Source organism: Plectropomus leopardus, chromosome 3 (assembly GCF_008729295.1).
Source record: "Plectropomus leopardus isolate mb chromosome 3, YSFRI_Pleo_2.0, whole genome shotgun sequence".
Classification (NCBI taxonomy): domain Eukaryota; kingdom Metazoa; phylum Chordata; class Actinopteri; order Perciformes; family Serranidae; genus Plectropomus; species Plectropomus leopardus.
In genome coordinates, this window is record NC_056465.1 from 20208868 (window position 1) to 20230908 (window position 22041).

At 37.4% G+C, this 22041-nt stretch overlaps 1 long non-coding RNA gene across 1 annotated transcript; it reads left to right on the forward strand.

Annotated features, from left to right (window-relative positions):
• Positions 1-3994: 3994 nt before the first annotated feature.
• LOC121962338 lies at positions 3995-17925 on the forward strand. Its single transcript, XR_006107124.1, has 3 exons — positions 3995-4174; positions 5372-5464; positions 17833-17925. It is a non-coding gene; the product is annotated as an uncharacterized LOC121962338 (long non-coding RNA).
• The last annotated feature ends 4116 nt before the right edge of the window (positions 17926-22041 follow it).

A 22041-nucleotide genomic window follows, 5' to 3' on the forward strand; every position in this document is an offset into this window, starting at 1 on the left:
CTGCGGTGGGCCGGCTAGTGACGTAGTTCATTTCCTTGCATCACTTTCCTGTTTCCCTAAACCTGGCCCTTCCTGTCTTGATCTTTAATCTGCTTTCAAAAACATGCAGCCTGGTCCCTTCACCAACACACAGCACCTAACACACTTTCTCGTTTGGTTCCACTTTACACCTAATATAAAAGATGTTTTAGCAGTATTCAGTCACTTTTTTAAAGTGTTGTCGACACTGTGACTATATTGCCATTTTGGAAGCCTCCCCGCTATTGTTCTCACTTGAACACGTACAGTAGGCTGTGTAAACACAGGTCAAAACAACACCCACTAACCTCACGGAAGGACGACCCCCTCCCTTCCGCTAAGGACTGCACACTAATGCACACACACATTCCTGTGCTGTGTGTCTTCAAGTGATCATCTCACTGTTCTGCAGACAGATGCTGAAATATGTGTAGTTCTTTCAGGCTTTTACTGCTGAAACTGAAATTGGGGATGAAAGCCTTCAAATTTTTGGTCATATAGTGAATAATGTCGTGGAATCTTTAGTGCACTGGTTCCCAGCTTGAGGGTCCGGACCCCTACAAGGAGTCGTCAAAGCTTCACGGGGGGCACTAGGTGTTCTTGATTTTAAGGGATGTGAGAAAACCTTTGTAAAATTTCTATAGGAGATATAAATATCTATATCTATATCTATATCTATATCTCAGTATTTCATCAATTTTTGTGAAGAAAACTTGCAGATTTTTTAAAAATTTAATTTTGAATATTATTTAGCTATAAACTTTAAACGACATCCCACAGGATGATGGCACAATGAAGACCAAAAGAGCTAACAGAGCATCGGCCAAATGTAAGAGAGAAGACCCTGATGAAGGCTTCTGGTCGTCCTGCACTGTCCTTTCTTAGCTATCCATTTATTTATTGTGTTTATTTATTCGGTGTTTGCAGGAATAACTTTTTTGACTATTGTTGTCATGCTTTGTGCGTCTGTTTGATGCCACTGCCTGGCAAACAAATGTGTGGATTCTGTGTATGCCTTTGTTTACATGCTGCATATGTTGTTTTTGTTTAATGTCTATAGTGGCAGACCGGTTTCCCCCTTGAGGATTAATAAAGCGAATCCTATCCTATCCTGTCCTTATTGGGTCATAGGACTGATGACTCACACTTTGTTTGAATGAAAAGAAAGTGAAAGAAAATTGTTCATGGATGAAAGTCTGGTCTTAACAATGGCCAAAATCTTATTACAATTCAAATATTCTGCCTCTGTTCTGCTTTTTTTTTTATCTATAAACTGTGGTGTTTCCTCCAGAACAGTGATCTACTGAAGATACAGTGAAGTTGTTGAAACATCATCAGTTTGCTATTGTTCACATTTCTATTCATAGTGCCTTAAAAAAGGGAATTTATATCAGCATGGCTGAAATAACAGTGATGTTGTACAAATACGGCTATAAGGCCTTTTTGTGCTGCAGTTATATACTGAGTGTGTCTTTGAAGATAAGCAATAAAACAACACATTGTTTCTTTGACACCTGTCATGGACTAATGACCCCATTCTCTGAGCAAGCAATGAGCAGGGCTGAGTGTTGTTTAGTTTTCGCTGGTGGGTTACTGACCCACACTAAACAAAGCTGTGTTAGGTTATCTGATGGCACAGTTTTCTTCAAAGCTGTAGGTGCAGGATTTAAACTCCGCTAACCCACCACGCCCATGAATGTCAATACTCAGAATTAGTTTTCTTTCTTTTTTTTTATGGTAACTGGCAGTGGCACTTAGGAAACAGGTGAATTCAAATGTGAACCTGTGACAATAGTCCAAAAAGAGAAGTAGCCATTCAGGTGTAACTGAGGTCTTTTCAAGCTGCTTTCTACTTTCTGACACACAAACACATTCATTGATGAATAGTTTCACTTGGAAGATAAGTTCTTTGTTGACTGTATTGCAATCTGTGGAGGGGGTTTGAATTGCTTAGGCAAGGCGTTCAGTTTATTGCTGAGAAAGGCAGCTGCTTTGAATGACACCATTAGAGTTGCACAGCATTACTGTCCTGGGAAAGTGCTTGGTGAAAACCACATCTGAATGTCTCGCTCTGACACTCTCCTAATGCTAAGGAAGGAAGTGATGTTGTCTAGAACAAACCTGGACTGATTGCAGCCTTCCTCCTCCGCTTTTTTGTCTCAGGAAATCTCTCATTTAGCGAGAAATTCGTAAAGCTCACAGGAGCTTGCTTGCTTGCTCCACAATGACATTGTAAAAAGAGACACCTAAGAGAAAAGGTCTCTTCAACTGTGTGGAGGCAGCCTTGTGTAAATGTTTCCTCTTTTCCTTTCCTCTGGCATGGATATGGAAATTTTGACTCTGCAGTTGCAGAATTTTGCATGTGTTTCTGTGTGTGCGTGTGAGCAAACGAAGAGTGTTGTTTATGCTATTTAGGCAATATTGAGATATGCAATACAGAGTACACTGGAGAATCTATTTTGACACTTCTCACACATATCTGTTCTGATGTTGGCCTTATGTTCAGCCATGATGGGAGGACTGAACGCTGGGGCACAGATGGCAGCAACTGTCTCATAAACTTGGAGCTCTTGAATATTTCAGTGCACAAGGTCGAAGAGACAAAGTATGCTCTCTGCTTGGGTTCAGAGATGCCAGCTGCTGAGCAAGTGGAGAACCCTAAGACATTTACATTACACTTAAATAAAGATGGCGATGCTTTAATAACAAAACACTCTGCATTCAGAGGAAATATCCATCCTGAAACTGAAATAACACCTGACAGGCATTACAAGTGTAAGAGGCAGTAACTTCAATTTTAGTTGAAAATGAGATTTTGTCATTTTTGTTCGTCAGCGTTTGGTCAGGGGAAGATAAGAGGATCAAGAATATCCTCTTATAAAGTCAACAAATCACCACAATTTCAGGAGTCTTTTACAAGCTATTTGGCTGACCAGTAAAAAAGAAACCTTAGAGGCATTTTTGTCAGTTTATGTGTTTAAAACTGTACTTTGGGAGACCAAAAACTCTCTCTTACTTATACATAAAAGCTGATTTTATGTAACAGAACAATGCTCATAGGCCTACTGTATTATAAATCCTATCAGTAACATAAACAACATGGTTGAGCAAATACTAGATGCTTTGCATTGTGTGATCTCACGACGAAAACTAACTTTTTTGTTGACATCATAAGAACATCCTGGCAGGGAGACATTTGATTTGATAATAAAGAAATAACAAAATATATAAATAAATAAAACTAAAACATGCCCCTAATTTGTCTTATGTATAAAATCTAGTGAAAAAATGACTTCAGTTGCTTAATAACGGTCCTTGGCTGAATGCTTGATGGTAATGCAATTATTTACTTTGTGATGTGCATCACATTGCCGAGTATGCCCTGCTCATCAACATTTTAAATTCAATATTTAATCAATAGTAAATGACAAAAGTCCCCTCTGAAGCTGTTGCTTCTTCTGAAAAAAAAACTGGGGTTACAGTCAGTTTAAATGAACAGTGTACTGGCATGTGTCAACTGTAAGATGGGTTATTGAAATATAACTGATATAAATTGTTATGGGGGAACCGATCTATTGGAATTATCAAACTACTTTGTACTTTGGACTGACTATGAAAAGTGATACTTGTTTCCATTTGTGAGTTGTGAACTGCGGGCAGGCCTATGTGTTGTGATCAAAGAATGTTCATACATTTGATTATTTATTTATTTACAGTCTGTCATTGCAATGCCTAAATAGGCTGTACTAGTATAGATGTGCCTTAAATTTGCGTTGTTTATTTCTCATTTTTTCTTTTATAAATATTTATTCAACGTAACACCCCCCCACCTTGGCATGTTTATTTGAATTATGCACTACCATTAGCCTATTGGTTATGTGCAATGCATTTTTTTTTAAATGAACATACTTCTGCCAGAGAGCCCTCTGGGTAACGTCTCTGCGCACGCGCATTTTTAAATGCTTTTTCACGCGCGACGCTCATGGACGTAGCATGGTTCTCTTATTCCTACTGCAGTTAGCGTCTACCAAAACAAGTAAACAATGTCGGTTATTTTTCAGTTTAACTTTAGTCAGTCACAGACCAAAACCCTGGAGGTGACTGGCAAACAAACAGCAAAGACACGGACATACAGACCGAGAGGTGCGCTGCTCAGGTAGGTTAGCAACAGTCACGAGCACAGCAAGCTAGCACTTCAGCTTAGCATTACTGTTGACATCAAACTTGCGGAGGACAGAGGACACTCGTGGTGTTTTATCCTCATTGTGGCCAGAGGGATAGCTCCGCTTAATCGTTTTTTAGCAAGTTGTAAACATGTACAGCGTCTTTGACAGTGTGCCTCCGGCCTCCAGACAGCTGCTCTTGGCGTCCCTCGGCTGGCAGCTGGGTTTGCTTACGGGTTGCGCCGGTTCTGTAGGACATTTAGGTCTGTCGTTTTGTTTTTCAGAATTAAAGGTCAAGTGTGTATGAGCAGTGAACTCCAGTAATAACTCCCAAAACCCCCAAATCCATTAGCATTTCAGAGCTAGTGTTTGGTTTATGGGCTTCTGTAGAACAACATGGTGGTAAGGTAATGAAAACACCAACTGCTAGTTTCAGGTAATTATAAACGTATGAAAACAAACTTATGGATATTACATTCAATTTCTGCCAATTTGGTGTCATCAGGGCAATTTTTAATCTGAAGTAAATGCTTCTGTAATGTTATATTCATTTGTGGCAGCGATCATATATCTTATATGCAATCATATAATCGCATATGCCTTTAGATTGTATCCTGACAAAATAATTGTAATTTCTAGCCCTGGAATGTTTTTTGCAACAAGTTCAACTTTGGTAAACTTTGACACCAAGTTTGCATGTTTCAAAATAGCAAGCCATCTTGACAATTGCATTGTGATGTTGGTCAAGACATTGGCAATGACCTTCAACGAGTTCACATTGGAGAAAGCTGTAGCTATTACTGTGATGTAGGAAGGCAGTGACTTCTTTTAAATCACTTTTTGAAACCAGTTCTTAAAGACATGCTTTTTTGTAATACTGTTTGTTTTAATTAATCTATTTTAGTTTGTCTTTAAATTAGTATTTTTATACTGTAAATTAAGTTATTAAGTTTTTGGAAACAAACAATACTTATTGCCCTGTTAGCGCCTTTGCTAGCAAGCTTTTTATTAGCTCTTTATTGAGTGAAATGGTGTAACATTAGAGTCTTGAGAACAAAATGCCCAAGCGGAATAAATGGCTTAAGATTTGAGAGCTATTGTCACTTTTTAACCAGGAACTCAACAATATCCGGTAATCCCAGTTAAATTTACCAGAGTTCTGTGCTGTCTCCTGTGTTTTGCTGCCACAGAAGAAATAATATGATGGAAGCGACAGTGGACTTTTTAACAACAGAGATGGACACATAATCATTCCCAAGTGACCAACATCGTGCTAGAGGGTGGTAAGTTTGAAACACTCTGAGAGAGTGTTATTACTTTGCAAAAATGTCATGTTTACTCTTTTTCTTTTCTTTTTTACCATGGCTACTGAAAAGTAGTAACTAGACAATATAACAGCACAAATCTAACAGATGTTATTGTTTGACACCAAAATGTTTTCCAAGTTTTTTGGTAAGACCTGTAATACTGAAGCTTGAATAAAAAGCTTGCAGATGTTTGAGCAGTACTTGCAACTGCCAGCTGTATGTGTGGACCATACAAATTACATTTTTAAACATGTTTGGAGTTGGTGTGAATCTGGACATCCACTGCAACTAATGATGGGAGGAGTATAGGGGATTTTTGCTCTGACATGATAGCTACTGCAAAGGCTTGTAGCCTGAGGCCCAGGGGACAGCTACAGGGCAAAGTGAAATTAAATACAACCAGAAGACCACAGAAAATAAAGAGATGTGGATTCAAATTTGTCAAGATTTTAAAGTCGTAGCCAAGCCTTGTGAACTGGACTTTTGCCTATTAGCTAGATGTTGACCAGGGTTTTAAGGTACAGGAACAATTAATGTATCTCCAGTCACTCCCTATTTACTGTTTACTGTCTGCCATTTTTTGAGTGCCCAAATGAGGCCCTGTGAGGAATGTGTGCCTTAAATAGTCTTCTTAAAAATTCCTAAAATAAGCCTTTTTCCACAGGTGTAAATCGTGACATTATTGATAGCTAAATTAAGTGTCCTGGTATGTGAGTGCTGGCTAACTGACAGTGTCATCACTTATTGACTTAGGGAACAGGTACACCAAACTGACATCAAAGAACAAGTGGCAACAAAAGCCCACTCTTGTGCTGCCTTATGTAGTATGTGTCGGTGCCAAAAAGTTGTACATGAACACACCGCAAATACTGCAGCACCTGCATGAGAGGATACATCTCTGCATACCAGCAGGCAGCAGTATTATATTTCTCATTCAAAAAAGGAAAACCAGAAGACCGACAGGATGGACTCAAGACACTATTAAACCAGTAATCTCATTCAAAACACTCTGAAGTCGAAAAAAGACATGAAATTTAATATGTGTCAGTGAGCAATACCACAAACAATAACAAATTGTTTCTGCTAAAAAGCTCAGTTGTTAAAAAAAATCCACAATGTATCTAATATAACAGGTTTGTTTTGAATTCACACCCCCCTTTATTGCTTTCCTCATTTACGTTTCTCTAGTTTCTATAGCGCTGAAATGAACTACAGATCAGTGTGATTTTATTCAGCGACAGACTTCTCTGTCTCCAATGTCAATTCAGCTTGCTTAATCAGCCAAAAAAACAAGGGCAGACTTCAACAGTTCAAGACACAACGCAAAAACTAGGGACGCTGACCACAGCCAACTGTGGGCTCGGTGTGTCAAGGCCTCTAGAGATGTGCAATGATGATGCAGATTTGTCTGGAAGTGTCTATAATCGCAATTACTGCTCACTTTCACATTGAGACAGTGCTTATTTTTCATGAAATTTAGGGTATAAAAGCAGGATCGAAACTTATTTAGATACATGAATGACATATTTGATTTCATATGGCTTTTTGTCAGAAAGTGGCTTTGCGTTGTGGTTCTTTAACTGCTTTTTGTTTCATGGCAAGTTAATTCTCTTAAGTAGATGAAGTTCTCTATTGTTTTCAAAAATGTTTTATAACAGCTTGCACATATAATATATCTACCAACAACTATCATGAAACATCATTCTTTCTAACCAGATAAAGTAACACCTTCTAGTTTGACCTTAAGTTTAGTTTGGACTGGAATGATGTTAAAGTGTTGTTTTCAATAAGTGTGTCTGCACCACCCACACACTCTATTGTTCCTGTAGATTTAGAGATATAGTGAGAAAGGGGGAGGGTTTGGCTGTCTGTTAAAGCAGCTGCCTGGTGGTCAGGAGTCAGGTTAGGGTCTGCTTCCTCTACCATGTGGACAATAGGAACAGAGTGGCGGAGAGTATCTTCCTCTTCAGCTTGCGAGTGTGCCACGTGGCCGTCATATAGAGTGCGAAGGGCCTGATTGTTACATAAGTAGTCTAAATATTAATGGTCTTCTACTCTCAGTTTAACCTTTTTTTTTTTTTACCTAGATGAACTCTTGATTTGAATGTCGCTGAAAAGGTAGTTCAGATAAATCCGACTGTACTTAAAATGAAGCAAAAAGTCTGGAAGTTTTGCCTTTCTCCCATATATTGCCACCAAGGACAAGATGGGCCAATTCTATACAGCACTTACAGAGTAATACAATAAATAAAATATTCAGCAGTCCTGAAATTTAATGCAGAAGCGTATGGATGATTTTGCACGGTAATAGCTGGACTCTGAAAACTTTTATCCACAAATTTTTCAAACAGCTTTCCATACAAAAAGCCTGCATGCTATTTACAGACTAATATGACCGCCAAGCTGTGAGCATACAAGCAAGTGATTCCACAACCGTGTTACGCTTAAGAGATGCAAGGCTTTCGAGGCCACACATGTCCATTTGTTACTCTATAGTGTTCAAGGCCACCATAGCTGCTATTGCTAAATTGTTTCTCAAGTCAAAGTGGATGTTCCTGGAAATATCCGACAGGTTTTAATAACCCACTTGAAACCACTTGGTGTAATTGTAAAAGTAATTGGACGGGTCGCCAGATCAGAGTTCCTGTGTGTGACTATGAGGAAGTGGAATGGGGTCAGTTGTCTTGGTCTGCAGTTTGAGCATGTGGTATGTAGTGCAGTTGACCAACACAAAGTCCACAATGAAAAGGTGCTTTCTTTCACTTAGTTGAGAGGAGGACTGCAGTTCATTTATATTAATAAAAAAAGAAAGTGGCTCAATATTATTTTTTTTTCCCTTCCTTGAAGCAGTGTAACTTTAGATCGACAGGGTCAGGTTGAAGTTGGTATAAAGTATGTGACACTGGTTGGCTCTGCAAGTACAAAGTCACGCAGAGAACATTTCTCCAGGTTCTGAATTTAAAACTTTTTAAAAGTGTTTTACTGTCATGTTGTGTAAGACTCCCTCATGCACATACAATATTAATCTCCTGGTAAATATACTAGTAATATATTAACTAAATGCCAAACGATGTACCTCCTTGCAAGAAGAGGAGAAGGTCTAATAAGGCAAAGTGCTATTGAGTGAAGGCAACAAATGTAATGTTAATCAGCGTGAGTCACGCATAGTGCTCTGTCAAAAATACCAGCTTTATTTCCCTACTGACAAAAGCTTTGCCTAATATTCTCAGATTCTATTCATGTATAAAATGTCATATCAGTCCTGTTGTTATTCTATAGTGATAAAAAATATATCTGGCTGCCTATTACACACTTACCGTGAGTCTGTGGACTCAAGTGAAGCCGTAAATTATTTTAAGGAAATAGCACATCAGCATCATACAGCACATTAATGTCAGCACAAGATATTTTTTTCCCTCAACAGTTGAATTTGCCGTGACGTGGTCCTGTGGAAACAACAAGACTTCCAAAATCAGTGAATAGATTTTAGAATAAAAATGTGTGAATTTTATTTATTTTTGTAGTTACTTGAATTGTTTTAATTTGGTGCCTAATGATCCGTACCACTAAATGAAAGCAGGGATTAAAGGCAAGCAATGCAGCATTATCCTCCCCAAAAAATAACAAAACTAAACAAACAAACAAAAAACAATATATATACTTACATAAAAGTAATCCCTCTCAATCATCACTTAGCAGTCTGTGGCAGTGTTTGTATCTGTAGGGAGCATGTACTCTGCATTTTTTTTTTCTTAATTTGGTTGTCAACCTTAGGGTGTGTAGCCCCCAGCCAATAACAGCGTGAGGTCGGGACTCTATATAAACATCGGGACAAAATTACACCGCTGTCTGCGTCTCTCTCCTTTGCTCTGGATGTGAGCTGCACGTCTGTGTGTCTGTTGATAAGGGATGCACAATATTGGATTTTTTGCTGATATCTGATATGCCAATATAAAAACAACTCATTTGGCAGATAACGGATATTGATATATCCACTTTCCCTCACATAATTTTAATGATCATCAAGTCTTTTCTGCAGTGAAATTAACATCATATTATGCATACTCTTATCGTGATGGTCCACGTGCAGATGAAGACTTGAAATTCAATGCTTCTCAATGTATGTATTAATTGTTTATGCAGTTATTTATTTATTTATTATTTATTAATGCAAAATAAGAAAAATTCTTTAACTTAGGGTTGATGTTCTATACATGTTCACCTTGGCCGATTTAGATATTTAATTTTACAGGCAATATCTGCTGAGACCGATGATGTGCCGATATTATTGTATATCCCTACTGCTGCTCAAATCTGGCGCTTTGAGCAGAGGTGTAGGTGTGTTTATTTGTTATTTAGAATGTAGCTGCCATAACGATGGAAAATAACATTTAATTTCTCCAATTCTCTGCTTTGTGTCTGCTAACTTGGTTCTCTCTTCATTCACTTCCTAGCCTGCTTGATCACCATGGCTCTCTCAGTCTCATCAAGTTAAGGAGGAATGACAATTGAACAGTCAGAGCTGTATGAATTAGACAGCGTACAGTTACTCTGAAAATATAATAAAACATTATCCTCTATGCTCCAAAAAAATCCCCAAAAACATTCCAAATAGAGCTATGTACTTGGATTTCCACATAAATATTTTTTTTTCCACTGTTTGACCCAAATTTGTGGGCATTATCCTCCAAATTGCAATAAATTTTGCCCAAGTAGGATTGCCCCTTTACAGCTCACAACAACTTAATACAATACAGTCTTTTGCTTTTGTTTGATATCTAGTGTCAGCAAAAAATTGCTGCACATTTACGATCCATAATTAGCGCTGTTGGCTTGCTTACTTTATTATATGAATGCGTCTGTCATACTGGGGCTTACATGTTTTATTGTCTTCTCTTAAAATTGAATAGCCAGATAAATACATTCATGCAACAGACAGAAGGGTCTTTCAAAATCATATTAATTTTAAATAAAATTATCCCTGGCACACAGCTTGTAAAAATTGGCAAAGGATACTAGTAAAGTTAAAGGTTACCATTTAAACAGTCTAGTTTTGTGATTATACTGAAATATATTGAGTTCACATGAAATCCTTGTGCAGTTGTATATGAAACAGACTTCCTTCTGTGTCAATTCTGCGTCTGGACCTGAATTGGAAAAAGGAGCAATTTCGCCAAAGATCGGGTGCAATTTACAAATGAATTTCCTTCACGCTTGACTGCTTCATAAAGGAATTTGTCCTGACTCAGATTGAACACAGTTGAATGATCCTATCCATATTCCCGACTTCTTTACAAGACAATGTTTTCCATTTTCTCAAACACAGAAGTCTAAAATTTCCATGTTCTCAGGTGCAACAAGTGTTACTGATTGGGCTTTTTTTTTCTGCCACCGACCTCGTTAGGTTACCGACTGGAACCAAATGACACTGGAAAGAGCTCGTGCTCTTTCAAGGATAAAGGGGACCATATTGGGGTGACAAAGCTTTACATTGGCTCTTTGCACAACTGCACAAAATACAATCATCAGTAATGCTTTAATATGAACTTTTTTCAACAGAATTCGAATAGAAATAATTGCTGAGTGCTCATGGAAACTGATTATTATATCAAAACCATTATGGAAAATGCATTTCCATATTTAAAATAATGATGATTCATCATAGTTTTTCACATCAAAACAGTCTGAAAAATTCTGCTCATAATTTTCTCTTTCCTTTGCACCTTTTAATCTACATACACACGTAGGGCTGCAACCAACATTTTTTTTTTTAAATTATCAATTATTTTGTGCATTATCTTCTCGATTAATGGAATAATGCTTTGGTCTAAAAAAATATGTATATATTAATAAAAAAAGACCATCAGGAGTTTAGAAAGCCCATGGTAGTGTCTTCAAATTACTTGATTTGTCAGACCAACAGTCAGAGGTCATAGATGTTCAGTTTAAGATTGTGTAAAAATAACAATGAATCAATATTGACATTTTTGTCTATAAATGTATCATTTCAGCTCTACTGTATATTTAGATTTTAGTTTTTATTTTTTTCATAATTTTTGATTTATTGCATGTGATGTGTATATGACATATATCAACCCTCAAAGCCCATACCAGTTATGCAGCTGTGAATTAAATGCCATGGTCGTATTATAGTTATATAGTTATATATATTTAAATGATACAGCACGCTTAATGTTGCTGATGGGTTTTACTGTACTTGTTGGTCTTCAAGACAAATTCAGTTATTATGTGTGTGCATACCTGCAATGACACACAAACTTCCTCATGTATGACCTCATACACCTGCCATTCACACTTCCAAAATTACTACATGTTATGATGTTAAAAACTGCATTGATACATTCTGGCATGATGTGTTCTAACCTTTGGTGCAATTGATTTATGCAAAGCTAAAGGTGAAGCCATTAGTTTCTGGTATGAGATCCCTCTGTGAGGCCGATTCTGAATTTATAAAATTTCAAGGAGCTCTGATAATTTAATTTGGAGTGCCCTTTTATAGGTTAGGTCACCTGCAGCGCACCCTGCAAATTGAATAAAGAACAGTAATAGAAAACAGGATGTCAGGTGGGCTCCCTGCTTATAAAATCATTAACAACAGTGTGTCTTTTCTCATGAAGGAGCCCATTTATTCTGAGGAGGAAATGTTATAAAAGTCTAGGGAGCAGCTCAATTTATTTTTCATTAGGAATTAACTCGGGAGAATCACTGAGAGGGTTAACAGCTGTATGTGTACATCAGCAGTGTAAACTAATAGGTTGGGGAAAGACGACACTTTTTAAATAATGCTCTTACTTAATGTGCCTTTTAAGTAAGATGCAGTCACCATGTGTTGTATTAATAATATTTTATTTTTTAGAGCATATAAAATATCTTATTTATAATGTGTTCACATAGCGATGTAACCTCATTCTGATACTGAAATTATTGCATTTAAACATAACTAAGACGTTTAATTCTGTTTAAATATTCATCTTCATTGTCAAGAGGGAGGATAAGAGACAGACAGAGACTGCACCCCCTACACTGGTCCCATGCTGGTGGCTTTGTTTGGGTCATATCAGAATAATGCAGCAGCTAGGTCAAATCCTCTCCTTCCTCACCAGACTTCCACAGAGCTCCTGGTGCTCCCAGCATGACTCGGGCCATGTACCGCAGGAGGTAGAAAACCCTGCCTAATCCCCTCAGTGCTTTTACAAATATCTATATTTCCTCACTGAGGAGATCCGAAGATTACTGCTACAGCCCATGTGTCTGTGGACAATGCGTTATTATTGTGCCCGCATGGTGGTTTTTCATAGGCCCAACAATCTATTTTATGGTTCAAGTAGCTTTTCTGCCACGGATCTTGGGAATACAGTACAGTACGTGTTGCTGCAGCTGTAAGTCCTGAAGTAGTTCTTGTTTTTCTGTTTCAGGTAAATATTGCCTGTTTGCCCAAACACCTTTCTTATTTTTGTTTTTTGCAGTATTTTGTTCAATACTTTTTAAATGAAATATTAAAATAAAAAGTTTTGAAACTGGTCTCTGTCAGCAGAGCAGATTTGTTTTGGGAATAACAAAGCTGCAGAAAGCTATTGAAAATTGTTGGGCCCTCAGGCAAGACATTTGGTTTGTATGAAAAGCGGACCCCTTATTGCCTGGTATTATTTCTGTCACATATGTTCAGTGTTTGTTGAAATCCCCCAAATCGTAGTTCACAAATACTGGATTTTTATGGCTGATAATAATATGGATATTTTAGAGTTTAACAAATTTGATGACAATATATGGTATTTGTGAACAGACATTTTTAATAGGGATCTTCTAAATGTTTGTGTGTTATTTTACATCTCAAAAATAAACTTGTCAGTGCTCCCTGGTGGACAAAATTTATAAGAGAAATGCAATTTCTAAAGTGGCTTTAGCATTTGTTTTTGTTTTTTTTTTGATTGTCATTCAACGACATATTTGCATCTGTGATAGGCCAATATTGTTGCCAAATTATTGGTTGAGCTTTACTTTAAATGATAATTTGCTGTAATTGTGCATTGACTAACTTGTCTGTTAGTTACACTAATGTAAAATTACACTGAATTTAAGGTTACGTGATTAATAAACAGTTAAGTTCTGTGTGTATTTAAATATAACGCAACTAGATCAATCAAAACTGGTAACCATTTTGGATTTATTAATTGATTAATTATTAAAAAGATAGAGATTTTTTTTTTTTTATTTAAACTTGAAAATGAAAATCAGACAGAGCAGCATTTTTTGTGTCTACTACAGCCCATCAGAGAAAACAAAATATAACACAAAAAAGTCACTAATAACAATAAAACTAACATAAATAAAATAAATATATAGTTAATTTAAAATGAATTTAATAAAGTGGAAGGGTTAGTCTCGACAGGTCTATAACTTACTACCGTACTCTAGCAAGTGAATAGATGTGCGTAAGTCTATCTCAGGGTTAGGCAAACTGGCTTCGGAGCTGCATGAGACTGTCTAGCCCCTCTCCAGTGGCTCCCTGTGGCTTTGACAAAAAAAATAAATAAAAATTAAAATCTTTTTTTTTTTTTTTTTTTTTTTTTTTGAAATTTGGCTCTTTTGATTAGAGGTTGCTAACACCTGGTCTAACTAAATACTCTATTAACACACAACATGTCTTCAGGACATGCTAAGAATGGTTATGATATTGAATTGTAAATGCAGACAGCCAATATTCATTTATAGATTTTTTTTCAAGTTTAGCTAGAGTGGTGCTACAATAAAAAAATAATATAAATGAATAGTCAAAAAATATAATCAGATTAATCAGCATTAAAAACAATTGTGAATTGCAGTCCCAAAGAAAACTCCCCACTAGGAGTTACAAGGTCTCCTTTACTTTATTTACTCTGTTAGTGCATCTAGACTGAAGGGCTCATAAATAATGCCCGGCTTTATTTCCCCTGCCTCCACAGATGAAGTCTTGTTTGGAAAAAAAAGAAAACTGCATTAAAATAAACAGATGTTTTACACACTGTCATCTGCATACATTGTGATATTGAGTACAGTTGATCCGGTCATTCCCTTGAGTTAATGTATATGCTCATTAGAGTATTGTGCAGTGTAAGATATGATTACAGCCTAAGATTGAACACTGAGTATACACATATGGGTTATTCATGCAGATTGTGTATTAATTAGTATAGTGCCTCTCTGGTGTGTTTCATTAGGGGGCTGGGCGTTTGAAGTGTTTCTTTACCAGCAGAGGATGCTCATGGCATTACAGCCAACTCTGAAGAAGGAGAAGCAGAGCCTCTTTTCCCTGGAAGTTCACCCACCAGGGAGGGTCTGCTAATAAGTTCCCTTGGCTAAACTCAACCTGTTTTCTGCCTCATTCACTGCAATATAGAAACAAGTAAAGATGTATTTGCTCATGTAAAAATTTCACCAGACGTCCTTACGGTTGTACAAAACAATCTACTGCATAGTTTTGGACTTTAAAATGAAATATTTGGATCATGAAATATATATAAAAGAATGTATAAAGCACAAACAGAGTAAAATATTGCCTCTTGCAGTCTCTGTGTCCACTTCCCTCACCACTTTTCAGCGGTGAATAAGGATTAAATAAATTGCCTTAGTGAGGGCTGGGCCGTTACTGGTCATCTTTTCACAGCATAAATCTGCAATGGAAATGAGAGGCAATTATAACAGTTTTTAATATCACCATTATTACATGGTGACCCTTCATTTCACACGGTGTGGGCCCTTTGGTTAAAGCGGGCGTGTTGAAAGTCACTCAGGCTTTTGTTTTTCTTTCTGTCTGAAAGGGGGACTTGTCTTCACTTTGACCTCTCAGAGGAGAGCTTTGTGTGCTCACTTTACTTTGTTTTTTTTTTTTTTTCTTTTCAGCTGTGTCAGGGTGTCTGACTGTCCAGGAAAGTCACCCAATCTGCCCTGCTGACACAGAAAAGGGCTTTTACAGGCTTCTGTGATTTCTTGGAGAGAATCACAATCTGAAGTGTTCACTACGGCCTCTGAAGAGCCGCTGGCAGCTGCCATTAATGGGTTTTTTTCTGCAAAAAAAAAAAGACCCTAAACCACATCATTCAAATATTGAGGTGAGGGTCTGTCCTTGTAAGAATTATACTTCTCTCCGTGTCTTTTTGATACTATTTTTAAAAAATAAGTATTTAGAAAAAGCATAAAAATGATGCGTTAACATCTAAACTTTATGAAGCTGGAATTATTGACTGACAAAGTTTCTCGGCAGCAATCGATAACTAGGTTGCCATATTGTTTAAGTTCATAATTAAATTCCAGTGTATAAAATGTATTTGCTTTTTAATCTTAATGATTGTAAACTGAATACTCAGGGGTTTTGGACAATTAAGGAAAATTTTGACATTTGTTCAGCTGTTTTTTGACATTTTAAATGGGACTATATGATATGAGAAAAATATGCAATAATGTTGAATATTGTGATATATAAACATATTAACGTACCTAGGTCTGGCTTTCTGGTGCTTTCAATATGCTGTAAAAATATAACAAATTGCTTATTGAATTAAAAAAATTACTTTTATAAAAACTTTTATTGAAAAAATAACATTGAACTGAACACAAAAGGCACCAATAAAAAGAAGATATTCACCTTTAAAAGTGCAGTTTCCCTCTGATGTGTACCGATCTTTCAACTGACTTAAAAAATCCCTGAGAGCAATATAACAGTCTTTCTTGATATGTTTATCACCCAAGCTGACATTGCGAGCCGATTAAAAAAAAAAATATATATATATATAGTGTTGCCCTTATTTCAAAGATCAAACAATTCAACAACTAATCAAGAAAATACTCAGTATATTAAAATAGTCATTAGTTACAGCCTTAGTTTATATAAAAATGCATTCTCACAGGATTTTCTTTCCCCTGACATTGTGAAGCCTTTGTCCATCTTGAGCTCTCCCTTTGTTCACTTTTTCCTTCCCGGTACATTTCTGTGAGTGTGATTTTTGTTGACACATAGTTGGACAGAGCAGAGCCTCCTCTATCAGTGGAAGGTGTCCACATGCTTGTGAAGTTATCACCTTCAACAGATCAAAGACACTTGGCACATTATTTATGCATTGGTGAAAGGTGAGGTATTCAGTTGAAGTCGGGCAGCAAAGCATAGCTAGCTCTTATTCCGAAGTAATGACTTCCTCTTGACTGAGCGCTCCAAGTCTAATTCAGAAGCTCTGCTTTGTGTTCTTTTGATTTGTTCTGTGTTAAGGGCCACAATTTGAGACATGAGACCCTGAGAAAAGATATCCATAAGCAGTATTGCATATTCTTTTTTAAAAATTCCCCAATGAACTATTTTCACACAGAGCATCATGAAATTTAAAGCATGTTGTCAAAAAATGCACAAAGAAAAAAAGTTATCCACATTTCTCCCTGCCAAATTGTTTAGGGAGAGTAAACACTAGAGCAAAATAACTCCTATAAAGTGTTGATTTTATAGATGAAATGAATAGTGGCACAAATACACAGGCCTCACTTCGAGGTTAAGTCCTCCAAGTTGTAATGATTCTCAAAAAATATTTTGCAATAGAGGCAACACAGTGGTGAGCCCGAGGCTACTCTTTTGCTCCTCTTTAGCCTGAGGCCTAAGGCAACAGCCTTGGTCCATGCATTTCAGCAGCTTTCAATGCCAAAAGGGAAATATATGTATCCTGTATCTTCATTTATTGATTATCTTCGGTGTTACATTATAGGCTCTTGGAGCTATGGCTACCGCTCATGTTAGAATTGAATTGTGCACTGCAAGAAATAAGATTACAAGTGGTCTTGCTTACTGTTTTGTTTATCTCAGCAGTTCAAACTGATAATAAACCAACATTAAAGGATCTGTGCCACTTTAAACAAATGTTTCTGAGGACCAGTGGAGGCAGATTTAAGCAACTTGCTCACTAAGGACTATTTTCACTCAAAGGTCATCCAGGATAAGTGGGGAGGAGGAGGTACACCTCGTCACTTTTTGAAGGACTAAGTGTTCTGCACTGAAATAGACCGTTGGGAGACTCAAATGACTCAAAAGGCTATATCAGCGAGCACTTGTGGTCGACGTTATTTATTTATTAATTTGAGGCCTGTCTACTGACACATCTGAGTGGTCTAATTGCTGCGAATTGACACCGGTTACTGTCCATAATGGGAGCTTGGGAGTCTTTCCTAACCGCGGTTCATTCAGCCGCCCCTCGCTGCAGCTTAACTGCCCTTAAAATGTCTGATTGCAACACGGGAGCTGTGGGGCGAGACAGGATTATCAGTCTTTGTTGTGTGACTGTGTCTATTATCCTGACCTCTATTCACAGTGGGCCCTTAGGAGTGTCGCTACGAGCCACACAGCAAACTACCCCGTCCCCGACAAACAACAAGTGAACCAGAGATCTCCCCCTGTCCCAATGCACTAGACACTTACAGCTCCAACACTGGGCAAAGCACTCCACTGCAGGTAAGGCTATCAAATCCCTATTGATTTAATAAAGATAAATTGGAGGCACTTCCTCCCACCGTTATTGCAGCAGACGCGATTGATTGTTTGTGTTGACTGGTGATATTGTCACCAAGCTGGGTGACTACTGTTAGTTTAGGAGAGTTCATTACTAGTGAAGAGCTGCTGGCAGAGAACTTAATAGGGAGATAAAATGCGGCCAGGATGTTTGTGCTGCTCTTGCTATACTGTGTGGTTAAACCTGACGGTGGTAAACTGTGTGAGCTCTGTAGGTGTATGTATGTGTGTCCGTGTGTGTGTGTGTGTGTGTGTGTGTGTGTGTGTGGCTGTAATTTTGGCAGAGGGATGGGCACCTTGACACCCCAATATTTCTTGCCAAAAAAGCTAGCATGTGTTTTTTAGGTTTTTTTTTTCCCCTGGTATTTATATCCACCATCGTGCATTTACTAATAAGGCTCATTAAGACAGTTTGATTGTGGATTTTAAGTACAGAATTTTATGATTTTTGTTCCTGTCTCCTTGGCAGCTATTTTATTTTATTTTATTGTATTTATTTTCCAGAACTAATTGTTTTAGTGTTGTTAAAATGACTCCATTCTAAAATAATTACCCATAGAAAAATAAAAATAGAAAATGCATGCACAGGTTCTTATTTTTAAATTTATTTTTAAAGTAAACCTTTTGTGTTTAACAGAATAATAGGAAACATTTTGACTAATAAGTACTATCAAATAAAAGTAAATAATAAATAAAATAAATGTTATTATGAGCTATTATTAATAATTTGTTTTGGTGAACATTTCATTTGTCATCTGCAGATAGAGTTTAATATAGATAGCAAAAAATTGTTGTGTTGTTCATTATACCTCAGTTAGAAGGGATATATATATATATATATATATTAATATGTATATAAATAAAAAACCTAGAAATTCAGATATTAAACTTGTCATCTCTTTTTAATTTCATAAAACAAGTATTATGTGTGGTCAGCTTTTGTAGTAACATTTAATATAGTCATTTTACTGTATGATAATTGGGTTGCTATGCAGAAAAATTCCAAAGCTTTTCCTCTGTGCCACTGACAAACAGTAAGAAGAAAAGTGATGAACAATGCTAGAGGACACAAATAAGCGTCCCCGTCGCTGCTCCCAGAGGTTTGTGGATTGAGGTCTGGCACGGCACAGCACACAGGCGTAGTAAGCTTTGGGATTCAGTTCCATAAATACATACCCATTAAAGCTCAACTGATTAATTCACCATGTTTATTTTCATGGTGGATGTCATGTAGCCTATATATAAACCCTCTGTAATCATAAAGATGTCAAGGAGCCAAAAGTTTTGAGGGTTTCTGTGGCATATTTTCAGTATTAAATTTGACCTAAAACCTAAATACACACATGATGAATGAAGGATGAAGAGAGACAATGGATTTTTTTCCTTCTCTTGCTTTCAGTATTCGCATAGCCGATTGAAATGTCTGTGCTGTCATGGCGGGTTAAAAAGAGGAAAGGGCATTGAAGTTAACATCATCATTCATTAAGCCTTTTATAAAAACCAAATATGGTAGTGCTTTGGTTTCCCTGAGCCTATTCTTTCAGAAATACAGTGCGAGCATATTCTTCTCCATCTGTCTTGAGAAGTTTCAACCACAGCAAGTGAGAATTTAATTTATTTCCGTGTGCCCTGATTCACCGCAAATTGCTTAATGGTTTGAAACTCACTCCTGACAGCACCATTAGAGACTTGTATGGAGATAATTTCCAGTGAGGGCCATTAGAGATGTTTTGTTCTTTATGCATTTCTTTTTTTTTTTTTTTTTTTCTGAAGAGTATCAGAATGGGGTCATCCCATAAATGTGCTCCGTTGGACAAAAGTGGAAAAGCACATAAAAATCTCTTAAAACAGAATGCTGATTACATGAACCACATATTTTTTTAGGTATGCCAAGAAAAAACATACATTTTATGATAAAAGTCAAATAAACCAGGCAGAGCTATCTGGAGGGCACTTTTCTACTTCTTACGTACATTGTGGAATTAGAGACAGTTTTACACAATAGTTGAGAACAAAATAACAATGATTTGGCACCTGGTGTTTGCAGGAAATAACTCTTTAATTGGGAGACTGTTATAGCCAAAGTTAGATCAAACTTGTTCCACTGTCAAACAGAGCTGGTCTGCAGACTGTGGAGCCTCACTTATCCTCCCTCAGCCCACTACATCAGATGGGGATGATTGGAGTCTTGAAATCAATGAAACCACAAACCTTCCTGATAATATTCCCTCCTGGGGTGCGGTGGCAGTTACAGTTGGGGCACAATTCTTCCGTCCACCGGTGTCTGTACCGGAGACATTTGTGGGCTCAGTTTGTGAACTGTACGTAATGATGACTAAATCTGCACGATTACCAAAAACCGTTAATGTGTGTGAGCAGAACACACATAATTTAATTGACAAAGAGACATTTTACAGGCAAGGCAACTTTAATCAGATAGCACATTAATTCAACAGGGCAATCCAATGCACTTTACAGAGTAATAAGAATACAGCAAGAATTACAATTTAAAGTGCAAAAATACAGACAAGCAGTAAAAGTAAGCTTGTGCACTTTAAATCAATTGATCTATGATATGGAAATAATCAAACAAAGTACTATTGATGGAATCATTGACAATCCAACATACATTAACAGTGAATAAGCAGTTTCTTAACTTTTTTACTTTTTGTTCTTTAGTGTTGAGAGGAAACACTCAGGAACACTTGTCCATGATGACACGTTTTTTTCTCTGGATTTGTGAAATCATGCCCCCTGGAGAAACATCCACAGATCTCTAAATGGACCATTTTGACAATATAAAAGTCTCTCAAGCCCTCCGATCAATCATTTCTTTCTACTGCATTATTCCCCAAACAATAAAAAGACAATACCAGATTAATATATAGTCTGTTCTTTGCCGGGATTTATCCTTGTGGGGCGGCCAACGTATCCTTGTCTGAAGTCACCAAGCAGTAAGAAGGATTTGGTTGACAGAGCACAGCGGGCCAGGAGATGTCTCTGCATTTGAGGTCACTGGTGGATAGCAAAGTTATCTAAAGCCCCAGTTTGCGTCGATTTTTTCCCCCCAATCCTGGAGTGAGTGTCAGAGATTAGTGGTGCATCCATCCTCCGTGACCTCTAGGAGCTAAAGAGATACTGCTTTGCCATCTTGTGACGTGTCAAACAATGCAAGGGCAAGACTGTCATTTCAATGCCGTGCTACGCCACTTGATGGCCCCTTTTGTTAAATGCCTTAGAATGGTGGCCTTGCATGTAATTTCAGCCAGTATGCATTATCATGGGCACCTTCTCCCCCATCCGCTGGACTGGCTTTTAGAGACAGCAATTTTGCTCTGCAGAGGCATGTGCTGTAGTGGCATCACTCAGAGTAGGGATGCATTTAAGATGTGTGGGAAGGTTGAGAAGAATTTGCACCTCCTGGGAGATCATAGAAAACCTCAGGAGACTATTTCTGACACTTCAGTCCTTTTAGATATCATGATTGTGATTGTGAGGACTTTTTTATTGTGATCTACCAGTTTGGAAAACCCTCTTCATCTGTTTTTGCAGCTTTTCTTTGTTGCAACATTTTCACTTAAAAAAACGTCATTTCTACTCACATCTTTTACCCAATCTAACGTCGGAGCTCACAGAAAGAAACTACTAACTTACCCACTATTGCCTACTTACCTGAAACTGTTAACCCAACCAAAACGCCAACTCTAATCATACAAAACATGGCTACTCTGTCAAAATCATACATTTGGGTCTTGAATTTTTTTAGCATAATTGGTTATTGGATGAAGGTCCATCGTCTGATGATTAATTGACGGACACTCACGCATGATTAATCAGCCGTCATTAGATATTCAGACCTGACATCCCAGCGTCTCTCTCACTTTGACTGACAAGCCAGTGGTGGAAATGGACAAAGCTAATAGAAGTAGTGTCAAGATGTCAAACGGACCATCTCTGAGAACATCAACAAAATGTCTGTATTCAATCTCTCTAAGGCCTCAGTATTCCCTGA